Genomic DNA, 13,266 nt, shown 5'->3' on the forward strand with positions numbered 1-13,266 from the left:
CCTTAGCGCGAGAGCAGGGGGGACAGGGGTGCTTTTTTTTTTTTCTTTATTATTATTATTTTTTTTATCTTATTTTTAAACTGTTCCTTTCATTTTTTTTTTTTTTTTTTAAATCATTTTTATTGTTATCTCAGGGAATGTAAATATCCCCTATGATAGCAATAGGTAGTGACAGGTACTCTTTTTTGAAGAAATTGGGGTCTATTAGACCCTAGATCTCTCCTCTGCCCTCAAAGCATCTGACCACACCAAGATCGGTGTGATAAAATGCTTTCCCAATTTCCCAATGGCGCAGTTTACATCCGGCGAAATCCAAGTCATAAAATGCTCGTAGCTTCCGGTTTCTTAGGCCATAGAGATGTTTGGAGCCACTCTGGTCTCTGATCAGCTCTATGGTCAGCTGGCTGAATCACCGGCTGCATTCTCAGGTTCCCTGTTGAGACAGGAGAGCCAGAGAAAAACACGGAAGACGGTGGGGGGGGCATTCCCTCCCACTGCTTGTAAAAGCAGTCTAGAGGCTAATTAGCCACTAGGATTGCTTTTACATGAAAGCTGACTGCTGGCTGAAAAGAATGATACCAAGATGATACCTAAACCTGCAGGCATCATTCTGGTATAACCACTCAAAGTCGTGAATGCTGTACCTGAAGACAAAAAAATGGTTAACAATAAAACACAGTAAACAGTAAAGTATAAAAAATTGCATACCTGAAAAGCAAACATGATAAAACATAATAACAATAAAACATTGCAGAATAGAATACAGTAAAAAAGAGCAGAACAAGAGAGAGAGAATAGAGAGAGAGAGAACAATAAAACGACAACTATTTTTTTTTATTTTATATTTTTGTATGTGTGTTTTTTTTTTTTTTTTTTTTTTTACACTTTTTTTTGTAACTGTAACTTTTATAACTGTAACCGGTTCCAGGTTCGGGTCTCTCAAAATGCGATGGCATCTTGGGAGACCCTGTGAAAGTGTGTCCTAGTCTGTGCAATGCTGTACCCTACGCTAATACTCAACTAGTGAATGGTAGCGTTCAAAACATTCACCAATGCAAAGACCAGGATTATCAGGACAGGAGGGACAATAATAGCGGGTGTCACGCCTATATCCGCGCTTGCTGCAGACACAACATCTTTTTTGGGGGGGTTCGTTGGGTAGGGGTACTCGGGAGGACATAAAGAAAATGCCTCTCATGCAGCCGACTGCATTTGGTTGGGGATGTGAATGGGGGAAGTACGGGCGCTGCAGAAGTGGTGGGTTCCCAATTAGGATTGGCGAATGCAGCAGGAAGGGCACTATGGGCACGACGGGCCTGTGTTTGTCTTCTTGGTGGCAGCGGGACACTACTTGTGCTTGCCACCTCACCAGCTTGAACTGCACTTATGGGACTCGCCACATCACCAAGTGTTACTGCAGTGCTGGTTTGACTACGACCGGCGTGTACTAGGCCGCTGGCGCTTGCCAGTTCACCAAAACGCTACAAAAAAAACTGTTAGCGATCGCAGGGATCAGGCCTGACTCTGCGAACGCTGCAGTTATGCGTTTAGTGTTTTGTAAGTGACAGTGATCGATCGATACTGCACTTGGGTGGGCTGGGCTGGGCCGGGCGGAGGGGCAAAACGCAGGTGCTAGCAGGTATCTGGGCTGATCCCGCTAACACTGCATTTTTGGGAACCCTAAACTGCTGGGGACGCTAGTATAGATCTGATCGGATCAGATATTGATCAGTTCAGATACTATACCACTAGGGGAGGTGTACGGTGCGTGCGTGGGTGTTAGCGGTACTGGCGCTAATCTGACGCTGCCTGGGGTGACGCATATCACCGCCGGGCGATCAGGGGGCTAAACCTTTATTAGGTAATAAATGGCGGGTGCCCTGACACTATAAAAAATAAACGAACTAACCAGCGTCACCCGTAACGGTTATACGGTGATCAGTGGTGAAAGGGTTAACTAGGGGGCAATCAAGGGGTTAAAACATTTATTAGGTAGTATATGGGGGTCCCTGTCGCTATAAAACGCTGACGGCGAACCCAAATATTTACCTCCCTAACTAGCGTCACCAGCGACACTAATACAGCGATCAGAAAAATGATCGCTCAGGCTCGGTTCACACGGGGGCGACTTGTCAGGCGACCTAGCCGCCTGACAAGTCGCCTCCCATTCTGTACAATGGAACCGTTCTAATCGTCGCTCCGACTTAGAAGAAAGGTTCCTGTACTACTTTGGGGGCGACTTGCATAGACTTCTATACAGAAGTCGTCTTGCAAGTCGCCCCGGCAGTCGTGTGCAGGTCGCCTCCGTGAGGCGACCTGCAAGTCGTGCCACCTCTGGCTTAGTGACACTGGTGACGGGGGGTGATCAAGGGGTTAAAACTTTATTAGGGGGGTTAGGGGGGTACCCTAGACCTACAGGGGGCTAACACTCACTGCCCTAACACTTGTAACTGTCACAAACTGACACCAATCAGTAATCAGAAAAAAAAAAAAAATACTGCTTGGTGTCAGTTTGTGACGGGGGGGAGGGGGTGTTTTATGTGCCTGGCATGTTCTACTGTGTGTGTGTTGTGCACTTACATGTCTTCTCTCCTCGGCGCCGGAACGGAAACTGCCAAGCCGAGGAGAGATGACATCACATCCTCTGCCTCTGTGTACTATACACAGGCAGGGGATGTCTCTCATTGGCTGGGAGCGATCGCGAGGGGGGGCCACAATCGGATGGCCTCCCCCTCATCACAGAACGCTCCCTGTCAAATGCCGACCGCCGCTGGCACCGGGGGGGTCCGATTGGACCCTACACCCGCGGGAGGCAGATCACGTATGGGTATGTGATTCTGCCTGCCCATGCCATTCTGCCGCCGTATATGTGCATTAGGCGGTTGGCAAGTGGTTAATAATCCCCATGCTTTGCTTTTGCTATTCTTGTTTCTGAGACAAATTGAGCACGAGCCGACATATTTCCTGCAGTCCCTTGCTAAGCTGGGCCACCAAAAATGTCTCTGGACCAAATCCATGGTCTTGTGTCCCCCGAAATGGCCGGCCAGCGGGTAGTCATGGCACACTTGTAAAATAGTAGTACGCAGTGTCACGGGCATGGCCAGAGCGGAGGCTGTTGGAGAGGACTGTGTGCAAGCCTGTTGCCCACCGATTATGGGCCCTAGCATTTGAGGTGAATGAGAAATCCAGTCTGAACTGTATTAATCGGACTCAGTCATGTATATATTGTATGGGGACTCCTTACTGTATATTTGTGTCCCTGAAGAGGGAGGGGGGGATTCCTCCAGCAGCCCCCTGCTGATAAGACTGATTCATTCTGCTGGGACACATCCTGTGAGGAGATGCTGGTGTTATCAACATGTGTTTATGTTAATTGAGAGAGCTGATCACATTAGCCACCAGCCCTGGCTAATAGACGAATGGTCTAGGCTGAGGAGGGGGGAGATTGTTGTTTGTATTGTTAATTGTATTAATGTGTGAAGCTCGGTGCCCACAAGACTGTCATCTGGTCTGGGTACATTTTGTAGTAAATTAGGTCATGTTAATTAGGTTAGCTTTGAGTCATCCCTGATATAAAAAGGTCTGTGAGATCTCAAAATAAAGGCAGTTCTGATGTACTCCAAGACTGGTGTTGTCTAGTTCTTGGGGTTCCTATAGCCAGATCCATTGGACTCGTGTTCCAGAACTTAGGAAGCGGTATACAGACGGAAGCACTCAAGCGGAGTGTGGGGCGTTCCGTGACATTGGTGGCAAGCAGCGGGAAAGCTTCCTGAAGTCTGAAGTCTGGGACATCCAAACCTCCAACTGGATCCAAGATCAGCATAGCAGACTTCAGTCACCCCAGCGGAGATATGGACCTGGCATCAGAATTCCCGGGGCTGCTGCGGATCATCCTTTCAACGTACACCAGGACTGTGTCTGAGGATGAATACCTGGAGCTCAGGCAGCTGATTCGGGTGGAGCTCTGGATTGCAGCCCTCCGTCTCGCTGGTATAAAACAGGGCAAGTGCTTTCCAACCCAAGAGCAACGGGCCAGTGACCAACGGGCATTGCGGATGGCATTCCTGGGAGAGCAGCCCCAGGAGCAATGGGTGACTGAGTTGGACAGGTTGGTCCAGCAGGAGATAGAGCTGGACAATCGATATCGGGCTCTGCAATGGCACGCAGAGGAGGGATATTCAGGGGAGACAACAGAATACTCTCCGGAGGGATATGACTTTGGCGGCCCTGGATTGCTGTGGGAGAACCTTACAGATCTTTTTATGTTTGGCGATGAAGGGGAACCTGACCTTGAGGACATGAGAGACTATAGAGAGTCTATGCTCGGTCTTGCAGGGGTCTCAGAGCTCAAACCTGATCTGGACCATTTGCTAAGGAAGGAGCAGCATCTGGAAAGGGCATACAGGAAACTGCTAGAACAAGTTCAGCAGCATGCCAGAGAATCGGCAGTGGAAAATCCGGAGATTGCCGTCCCCAAACCTGAAGTGCTGACAACAGGGCAGAGCTCTGCTAACCTCTGTCCAGAAATGATAACATCTTCTGGGTTCCATGGACAGGAGATGGTGAACCCCTATTCCCCGACATCAGTTGCAGAGACATGGGATTTGATAGACTTTTCTGCTGAGGAAGAACAACCTGATGAGCCTCCAGCAGAAGAGCTGCTATCAGGGCCAAAGTTCACTGTGTTCTGCCCAGCACCAACAGTGGCTTCGGCCTTCCTGAGAGAAGAGGTAGTCGGCCTTTCTCCCACAACACTGACAGGGACATGTGATTTTCTGCCAGCAGCATCTATGGAGTTAAAACAAACTTCTCCAGCTGAAGATCTGGTAACTGAACAGAGGGTCCAAGACCTCTGTCCCACACTTTTACCACTTCCAGAGACTGGGGATTTAATAGACATTTCTGTAGAGGAGGAACCACCTAGCAAACCCCCAGCAGAAGTGCTGGCAACTGGACAGAGGGTCCAAGACCTCTGCCCCACACCTGCAGCAATTGTGGAGGCTCAGGGTGAGAAGATGGCAATCACTTCCCAGCAGCAGATACAGGGGGAGAAGGGAGAGGAGGTGTGTGTTGTCCCTCCCCAACAGTTGGCCAGGGTGGAGGAAGTGGGCTTTCCTCCCCAGCAAAGATCCGTGTACCTGGGAGACAGTACCATCGACATGTCGTCCCAGCAGCCAGATGAGGGAATGGAAAAGGAAGCAGCCGGCTCACCTCCCCAATGGCAGCTACACAGTTTGGGAGTGGAGGAAGCCAGCTGCCTGCCCCAACAGTTAGCCGGAGCAGAGGATGCGGAGTCCCCAGCAGAAGTGCTGGCAACAGGGCAGAGTGCTACCAACCTCTGCCCAGCACCGGCAACAACTACAGAGTTCCAGGGAGGCGGGGCAGTCGACCTCCCTCTCCAACAGTTAGCCGGAACAGATGGTGTGGGGTTTCCAGCAAAAGGGCTGGCAACAGGGCCGAGGACTGCTGGACTCTGCCCTCAACTAACAGAGGATGGATTTCCTGTGAAGGTGGATGGAACTTCAGTCTCCACCTGTATACCCCAGGGATGCTGGGCAGTGGGCCCAGATCCCCAACAGCATGACAGAGTGAGCCCAGTCACCCTGTCTTCTCTCCAGCGGCAGATATGTTCTCTGAGAGAGGCAGAGGATGGCTGGGTGAGTAATGCACTGTTTGGGATAATTTGTTTGGGGTACTGTGTGGGTACAGGCAGTAGAGGACTGGAGCTGTTTACTAACTTCGGAGTCAACCCGTCTGGGGTCTCCTCCTGTGTTAGTCTCCTGCCGAAAGGGGAGAAATGTCACGGGCATGGCCAGAGCGGAGGCTGTTGGAGAGGACTGTGTGCAAGCCTGTTGCCCACCGATTATGGGCCCTAGCATTTGAGGTGAATGAGAAAACCAGTCTGAACTGTATTAATCGGACTCAGTCATGTATATATTGTATGGGGACTCCTTACTGTATATTTGTGTCCCTGAAGAGGGAGGGGGGATTCCTCCAGCAGCCCCCTGCTGATAAGACTGATTCATTCTGCTGGGACACATCCTGTGAGGAGATGCTGGTGTTATCAACATGTGTTTATGTTAATTGAGAGAGCTGATCACATTAGCCACCAGCCCTGGCTAATAGACGAATGGTCTAGGCTGAGGAGGGGGGAGATTGTTGTTTGTATTGTTAATTGTATTAATGTGTGAAGCCTGGTGCCCACAAGACTGTCATCTGGTCTGGGTACATTTTGTAGTAAATTAGGTCATGTTAATTAGGTTAGCTTTGAGTCATCCCTGATATAAAAAGGTCTGTGAGATCTCAAAATAAAGGCAGTTCTGATGTACTCCAAGACTGGTGTTGTCTAGTTCTTGGGGTTTCTATAGCCAGATCCATTGGACTCGTGTTCCAGAACTTAGGAAGCGGTATACAGACGGAAGCACTCAAGCGGAGTGTGGGGCGTTCCGTGACACGCAGATTCTGTGGTACGAAAATGTTATTCCCCTGCCAATAGAGCCCCCTGGATGCTTGACATATCTGTGTCATTAAATCATTTTGTGTGAGCAAAAAATTCCCAGCCTGTAATATGGTATCCGTTTGAGGTGGAACCTCGATTTCCGTGAACATACGCGACAACGCGTCTGGTTTCACATTCTTGCATCCGGGCCGGTAGGTTATATGAAAACTGAAGCGAGAAAAAAAAAAAGAGCCCATCTTGCTTGTCTGGGTCTGAGACGTTTAGCAGTCCTGAGATACTCTAAATTTTCGTGATCTGTGAAGATCAGTATTGGGTGTGTTGCAGGGGCGTAACTAGAATCTTCAGGGCCCCGATGCAAGAAACCATTAAGGGCCCCCCGGACAGGGCTCTTTTCTCTGAGCCCGATGGCGGAACACCAGGGACCGGTCGCAAGTGGGTGGCTGCATGTAAAGGAATAGATCCCCCCCCCACCCCCGGCTTCTCCTCCTCTCCCTCCTACAGGCATTCAGCAGCTGCAGGAGGAAAATGGAGAGATGGGTTCCTCTATGTCGGTGTTTCTCAATCCTTTTCCAGTCAGAGCACCCTTGAAGTGGCTGCACTGCAACCACCCTGCAACTGTGTGCATTGCATGCAGTTGCAGCATAGTGATTATGCATTTAAGGGGTTAAAACAGGCGGTCAGGAGGCAACATATTGCCTCTTTACTGGCTGTCAAATGCCTCTGAAAAGCGATCTGAGCACGGATCTCTTTTTAGAGGAACAGCATTTTTTTTTGCTGGTAGTATGAACAAGCAAAAAAAATAAATCAGTTCTAATGAGACACATATAGGGGGTCAGGATTAAAAGCGCATACATAAAATGTGCATATATACATGTAAACACACATACGTACACACACACACACATACATACATAAATACACACACATATAAACCAGTGGCAGATGGTGCTCAAAATTTTTTGGGGGGCGCAAGCAAACTGAAAAATTCTTTAAAAAAACGCATCAATTGCAGCCTCACTGTGCTCATCAAACGCAGCCACTGTGCACATCCATTGCCACCCCTGTGCCCATCAAACGCAGCCACTGTGCCCATCAAACGCAGCCACTGCCCATCATACGCAGCCACTGTGCCCATCATATGCAGCCACTGTGCCCATCATATGCAGCCACTGCCCATCATATGCAGCCAGTGCCCATCATATGCAGCCACTGTGCCCATCATATGCAGCCACTGGCCATCATATGCAGCCACTGTGCCCATCATATGCAGCCACTGCCCATCATATGCAGCCACTGCCCATCATATGCAGCCACTGTGCCCATCATATGCAGCCTGTGCCCATCATATGCAGCCACTGTGCCCATCATATGCAGCCACTGTGCCCATCATATGCAGCCACTGTGCCCATCATATGCAGCCACTGCCCATCATATGCAGCCACTGTGCCCATCATATGCAGCCACTGTGCCCATCATATGCAGCCACTGTGCCCATCATATGCAGCCACTGTGCCCATCATATGCAGCCACTGTGCCCATCATATGCAGCCACTGTGCCCATCAAACGCAGCCACTGTGCCCATCAAACGCAGCCACTGTGGCCCCCCTGCCCGCTCGCAGTCTGCCCGGCACTTACCCTGTCTCGGTGGGGCAGCGGGTGACGTCGAGGAGCGGGGTCCTCCATGCGTCTCCTCCCATCCTCTCCTCCTGATAGGCATCCAAAAGCGGCACCTGTCGTTTCAGCCAATCAGGTGACGGGTAACAGACCCGAGCACCTGATTGGTGGAGAGGCAGTTCAGTGTTAGGAAAGCAAATATTTATTCGCTTCTCTAACACACCTGGGTGGACTGTGAGCGCCAAGCATGGCACTCGCAGTTCACCTATTTTGAAGCCTATTAGTGCTTTAAAAACACCCCCGCCGGTGTAATTCAGGCGCCCGGCGTCCAAAAAGGGGCCAGGCGTCTGAATAGGGGGGGCAGTGGCGGCCATAGATAGATTCACGCTATGCATGAATCTATCTATTTGTGATAGAGGGGTGCTTGGAGAGAGGGGGCGGTGCCCATGCGCCCCTATGGACGCATCGCCACACATACATACACACATACATAGATGCACACACACACATACATACATACATACATGCACATACATATTAACACACATACAGTAGATAAAAAACGGCAGACCTTTACCTTAGCTCTTCCTGCCGGGTACTGCACTGTAGGGGGAGACAAAGGGCACAGCACACACTGCTTTCACTTTGTAATCAATGTGAGCAGTTCCCTTCACAGTGCCGAATACAGTTCGGTTTAGGATCGGGGAGGTTGTCTCCGCTCCCCCTATCAAAGAACTGTATACAGGGGGCCCTCAAGGGCCCCCTGCAGCAAGGGGCCCGGTCGCCATGGCAACCTCAGCGACCCCTATAATTCCGCCACTGGTGTGTTGCTCCCTCCAAGAGGTACTGCCACTCTTCCAGAGCCGATTTGATTGCCAACAGTTCCCGGTCCCCCACATCGTAGTTCCTTTCTGAAGGCCCTAATTTCTTTGAGAAAAAGGCCACAGGGTGCATTAAAGCTTTAGGTCCTTGGCGCTGAGACAGGATGGCCCCTACGGGGCTCTCTGAAGCATCTACTTCCAGTATGTATGGAAGGGCAGGATCAGGGTGCTTCAGTACCGGGGCGGAGGTGAATAGTCTCTTTAATTTGTTAAAAGCAGCTTGAGCTACCTCTGTCCACTGAAAGCGGTTCTGTTTTTTGGTGAGCTGAGTGATGGGCATGATGATACCCGAAAAGTTTTTAATAAATTTCCTGTAAAAATTGGAGAAACCAATAAACCGTTGTACCCCTTTCTGGTCAACGGGAGGCGGGCAGGACATTATGGCTGCGACCTTTTGAGGATCCATTGCCATCCCTCCTGTAGAGATTACTAGTCCGAGAAAGTGAATGGTCTGCCGTTTGAATTCACATTTCTCGGCCTTGGCATAGAGTCCATTTTGTCTTAACCTAAGAAGGACCTGTTTCACATGGTCACGATGTAGTTCCAGGGAAACCGAGAAAATCAGAATGTCGTCTAGATAAACGATCATGAATAAGTCTAGGAAGTCTCTGAAAATATTATTTACGAAATGCTGGAAAGTTGCTGGTGCGTTACATAACCCAAAGGGCATAACGAGGTACTCGAAATGGCCAAACCGTGTCCGGAAGGCCGTTTTCCACTCATCACCCTTTCTGATCCTGATCAAGTTGTAAGCACCTCGTAGATCCAACTTGGTGAAAATCGTTGCAGAGTGGAGTCTCTGGAGTAATTCTGGAATTTAGAGGCAGGGGGTAGTGGTTTTTAACGGTAATCCGATTTAGTTCCCTGTAATCCACACACGGCCGGAGTGAGTGGTCCTTCTTTTCAACAAAGAATATTCCTGCTCCGGCTGGAGAAGTAGAGTGTCGGATGAACCCCTTTTTGAGGTTCTCGTTGACGTGGTCTTTCAGGACCAAGAGTTCAGGTTCCGAGAGGGGGAAAATTCGGCCAAAGGGGATTTCTGCCCCTGGTAAAAGTTCAATTGGGCAATCGTAGGCCCGGTGGGGAGGAAGGGTGTCTGCTGTTTATCAAAGACATCCAGGAAATTGTGGTATACGGGTGGAACAAGATCTTGGGATTCGGATGTGGGTTTGAGACAGCCAACAACTGGTACTGAGTGGTGGAGGATTTGGAGGCAGTTATGGAGGCAATAGGCAGACTGAAAGACCACCTTGCCGGATGTCCAATTGATCTGTGGGTTGTGTGCTTGCAACCATGGCATTCCCAGGATGATTGGGAAGAGCGGTGAGGATATCACGTCTAGGCACAAACAGTTCTTGGTGGTTGGGTGAGATATCAACAGGCAGAGGTTGAGTTTCTTGAATGATGGGCTCAGGTTTGATGTTGGACCCATCAGCTAGTCGTATGGACAATTTGTGTTGCTTGGGACGTAGAGGAATCTTGTGTTGCAGGGCGAAGGCATGGTCGAGGAAGAAACTACAGGTGCCTGAGTCAACGATGGCCTGGACCCGGAGTGCCACTTCCGGAAGCTGTAGGGAGACAGGAACAGCAATGTGAGTTGATCTTGATAGAGCCAAAGCACAAGGATCAAGAGAAGGAGAGACACACTTACGAGTCTTGTTAAGACACATGTTGGCGTAATGACCGGCTCCTCCACAGTAAAGGCAGAGATTATTCATACGGCGGCGCCGCTTCTCTTCTGGTGTCAATGGTGCACGTAGCAGGCCTAATTGCATTGGCTTGGGAGCTTCAGTGACTGGAGCAGATAGTGGGGTTGTAGGAATAGGTGGGTGGCTGGGTACCCTAGGTAACATTCACATGGGCCGGTATTGGCTGGTCCTTTCAGATCTTCGCTCCCTCAGCCGGCGATCGATCTGAATAGATAGCTGAATCAGTTCTTCAAGAGAATTGGGGACCCCCACCCGAGCTAGTTCATCTTTCAATGCCTCTGACAGTCCTGAGCGGAACTGAAAATGAAGAGCGGTGTCGTTCCACTGTGTGTCGAACTCCACCGTCTAAAGTCTGTGACAGTCCTCCACAGGCCTACGGCCTTGCTGGAGGGAGTGGAGACTAGCCTCAGCTGTAGTGGTGCGCTGAGGGTCATCATAAAGCTTAGCCATTTCATCCAAAAAAGAGTCCATGGTGCCTAGCAAGGGACTAGCTTGTTCTAATAGATGGTGAGCCCAGGTCTGGGGTTCTCCCTGTAGCAACGAGATGATGAATCCCACCTTGGTACTTTCCAAGGAGTAGGTGCGAGGCTGAAGTAGGAAATACAGATGGCAAGCGTTTCTGAAAGCGCGGAATTTACTGCGGTCTCCCATGAATCTTTCTGGAGCAGGAACTCGTGGCTCTGGGGGTGGCACCACTACTGTGGGAGTAGAAGTTGAGATCGACGGTGCAGGTGATGCGGCTGTCTGGTGTGCCGAGGTGCTTGGAGAGAGAGAGACTCCACTCGTTGCTCAAGTCGCTGATAGCCATCCTGCAGGCCCTGGACTGCTTGAGTGAGGTTTGCAATCTGCTGGCACAGAGCATCCATAGCTGAGGCCCCCCTTTCAGACTCCATTTGGCTGGATTGTACTGTCACGTACCCTACTGTGGAGTCTGAAATGACGAGGGTGGCCTTTTGCACGGTTCCGGTCCTAACACCCCTGGAGGTGGAGACAGGGCTGCTAGGGCAACGGAAGGGTGCAGGTGCCTGTTGGCAGGATCAGGAACACCGGAGCCTAGAGATGCTGGTGAGATGTTGATCCTGGATAGGTTCAGGAAAGTCCAACAGGAGAGGTCGGGAACAAGCAGGAGTCGGCAACGTGCTGGCAGGAAGGTGCACAATCGATAGGCAGGTTTGTAGTCAGGGGCTAGCGGAGGTTGGCAATGGGCTGGCAGAGAGGTACAAGATCGGAAGACAAAGCCGTGGTCAGAAGTTCAAGCCGCGTTCAGTACAGGAAGCAGAAGTAAACAGAGTTGTAGGGATAATCCAAAAGAGTAGTCAGGAAGGCCAAGGTTTCAGGATTAAGGTTCAATCAAACAGCAATCAAGAATACAGGAACTAGCTGAGACAATCCAGCACTGATACTAGTATGCTGATCCTTTAAATAGGGCGCCCTGTGCTGTGATTCGTTGGCTTGCGGACATGCCCACGCTGACGTGCACTCGTTCATATGAGAGTACTAACGTGCGTGCCTGGTCCGGGGTTCACACATTCGTGCCGCACGTCTGGCTGGCGCACGGGAACGAGCGTTTGTAATGGTTCTCTGACATCAGTGCTAGCAGCTGTCTAGATGAATTCATCATTATAACATATATGGTCGCTGGCAAGAATTCTAATATTTTGACAGTTTCTTTACATCACAAACAGCAGAAATGTTCAAATAGTCTCTGATAGCGGTATCAATCCACTGCGCTGTTTACATTGGATTTCAGCAATCGAAGTCTCTGGTACATATGGGCACAGGTAACCATATTCCTCAGACACTTTTTTTCATCACAATGCCTTGCAGTTTAGACAAATTTGGCAGAATTTTAGGGTCTCCACAGCCAGGTAACACTGGAGTATCTGGAACAGCAGTAAGAGGGCGCCTGGGTCAGTGTGTTAGTAAAAGCAAGAAATACTTTATTCAGATACACGTCCATAAAAGTATCTTGCAAGCTGCACACAGGGTGGATGTGGATCACCAATCAAGCAGTCAGCCGTCACAAGGGATGAGAAGACCGCTGTGGGGATAAGCTCAGACCCGCCGTATGGAGGTGTATAACCAGTGTCGTGGATATTCCACTATACTCTTGCGCTAATAAGCTCCCTTCCACCATAATGGTATAATGCATCTTTAAATAACCCATGTCTCCCCCTTTCCCCAGTAAACAGACATGACCATACTTACCTCCTCATCTCAGCATCACTGCCACCGAGCAGTTCACTGCTTCTTTTATTCACACACAAACAGGAAGCCACAAACTGGAAGGGCTGCCTCCAACAGCCAATCGCCTCCTACACAGGATGTGACCTCACAGGATATGACCAAATAAGGATATGACAACACAGGATGTGACCTCACAGGATATAACCAAATAAGGATGTGAATGTCAACACAGGAAAAATGAATTTATACAACAACCAATACAAAACTATGACCACTGTTCCTGCTGATGAGAGATTATCTGCAGGTGTATGTCATTGCACCCCAAATATGTTGATCAGGCATACAGAGGCGACACAAGAGCACACCCGCTAAACTGATAATGTGTTTGCAGAGCGGACACATCCCCAGACGAAC

At 49.7% G+C, this 13,266-nt stretch overlaps 1 protein-coding gene across 2 annotated transcripts in view; it reads left to right on the forward strand.

Moving 5' to 3' along the window:
- Nucleotides 1-13,266, forward strand: part of LOC141129483 (CD276 antigen-like) — a 493,387-nt gene that overhangs the window by 322,003 nt on the left and 158,118 nt on the right. The window lies entirely within an intron of this gene.

Source organism: Aquarana catesbeiana, linkage group LG02, assembly GCF_042186555.1.
Source record: "Aquarana catesbeiana isolate 2022-GZ linkage group LG02, ASM4218655v1, whole genome shotgun sequence".
NCBI classification, from domain to species: Eukaryota; Metazoa; Chordata; class Amphibia; order Anura; family Ranidae; genus Aquarana; species Aquarana catesbeiana.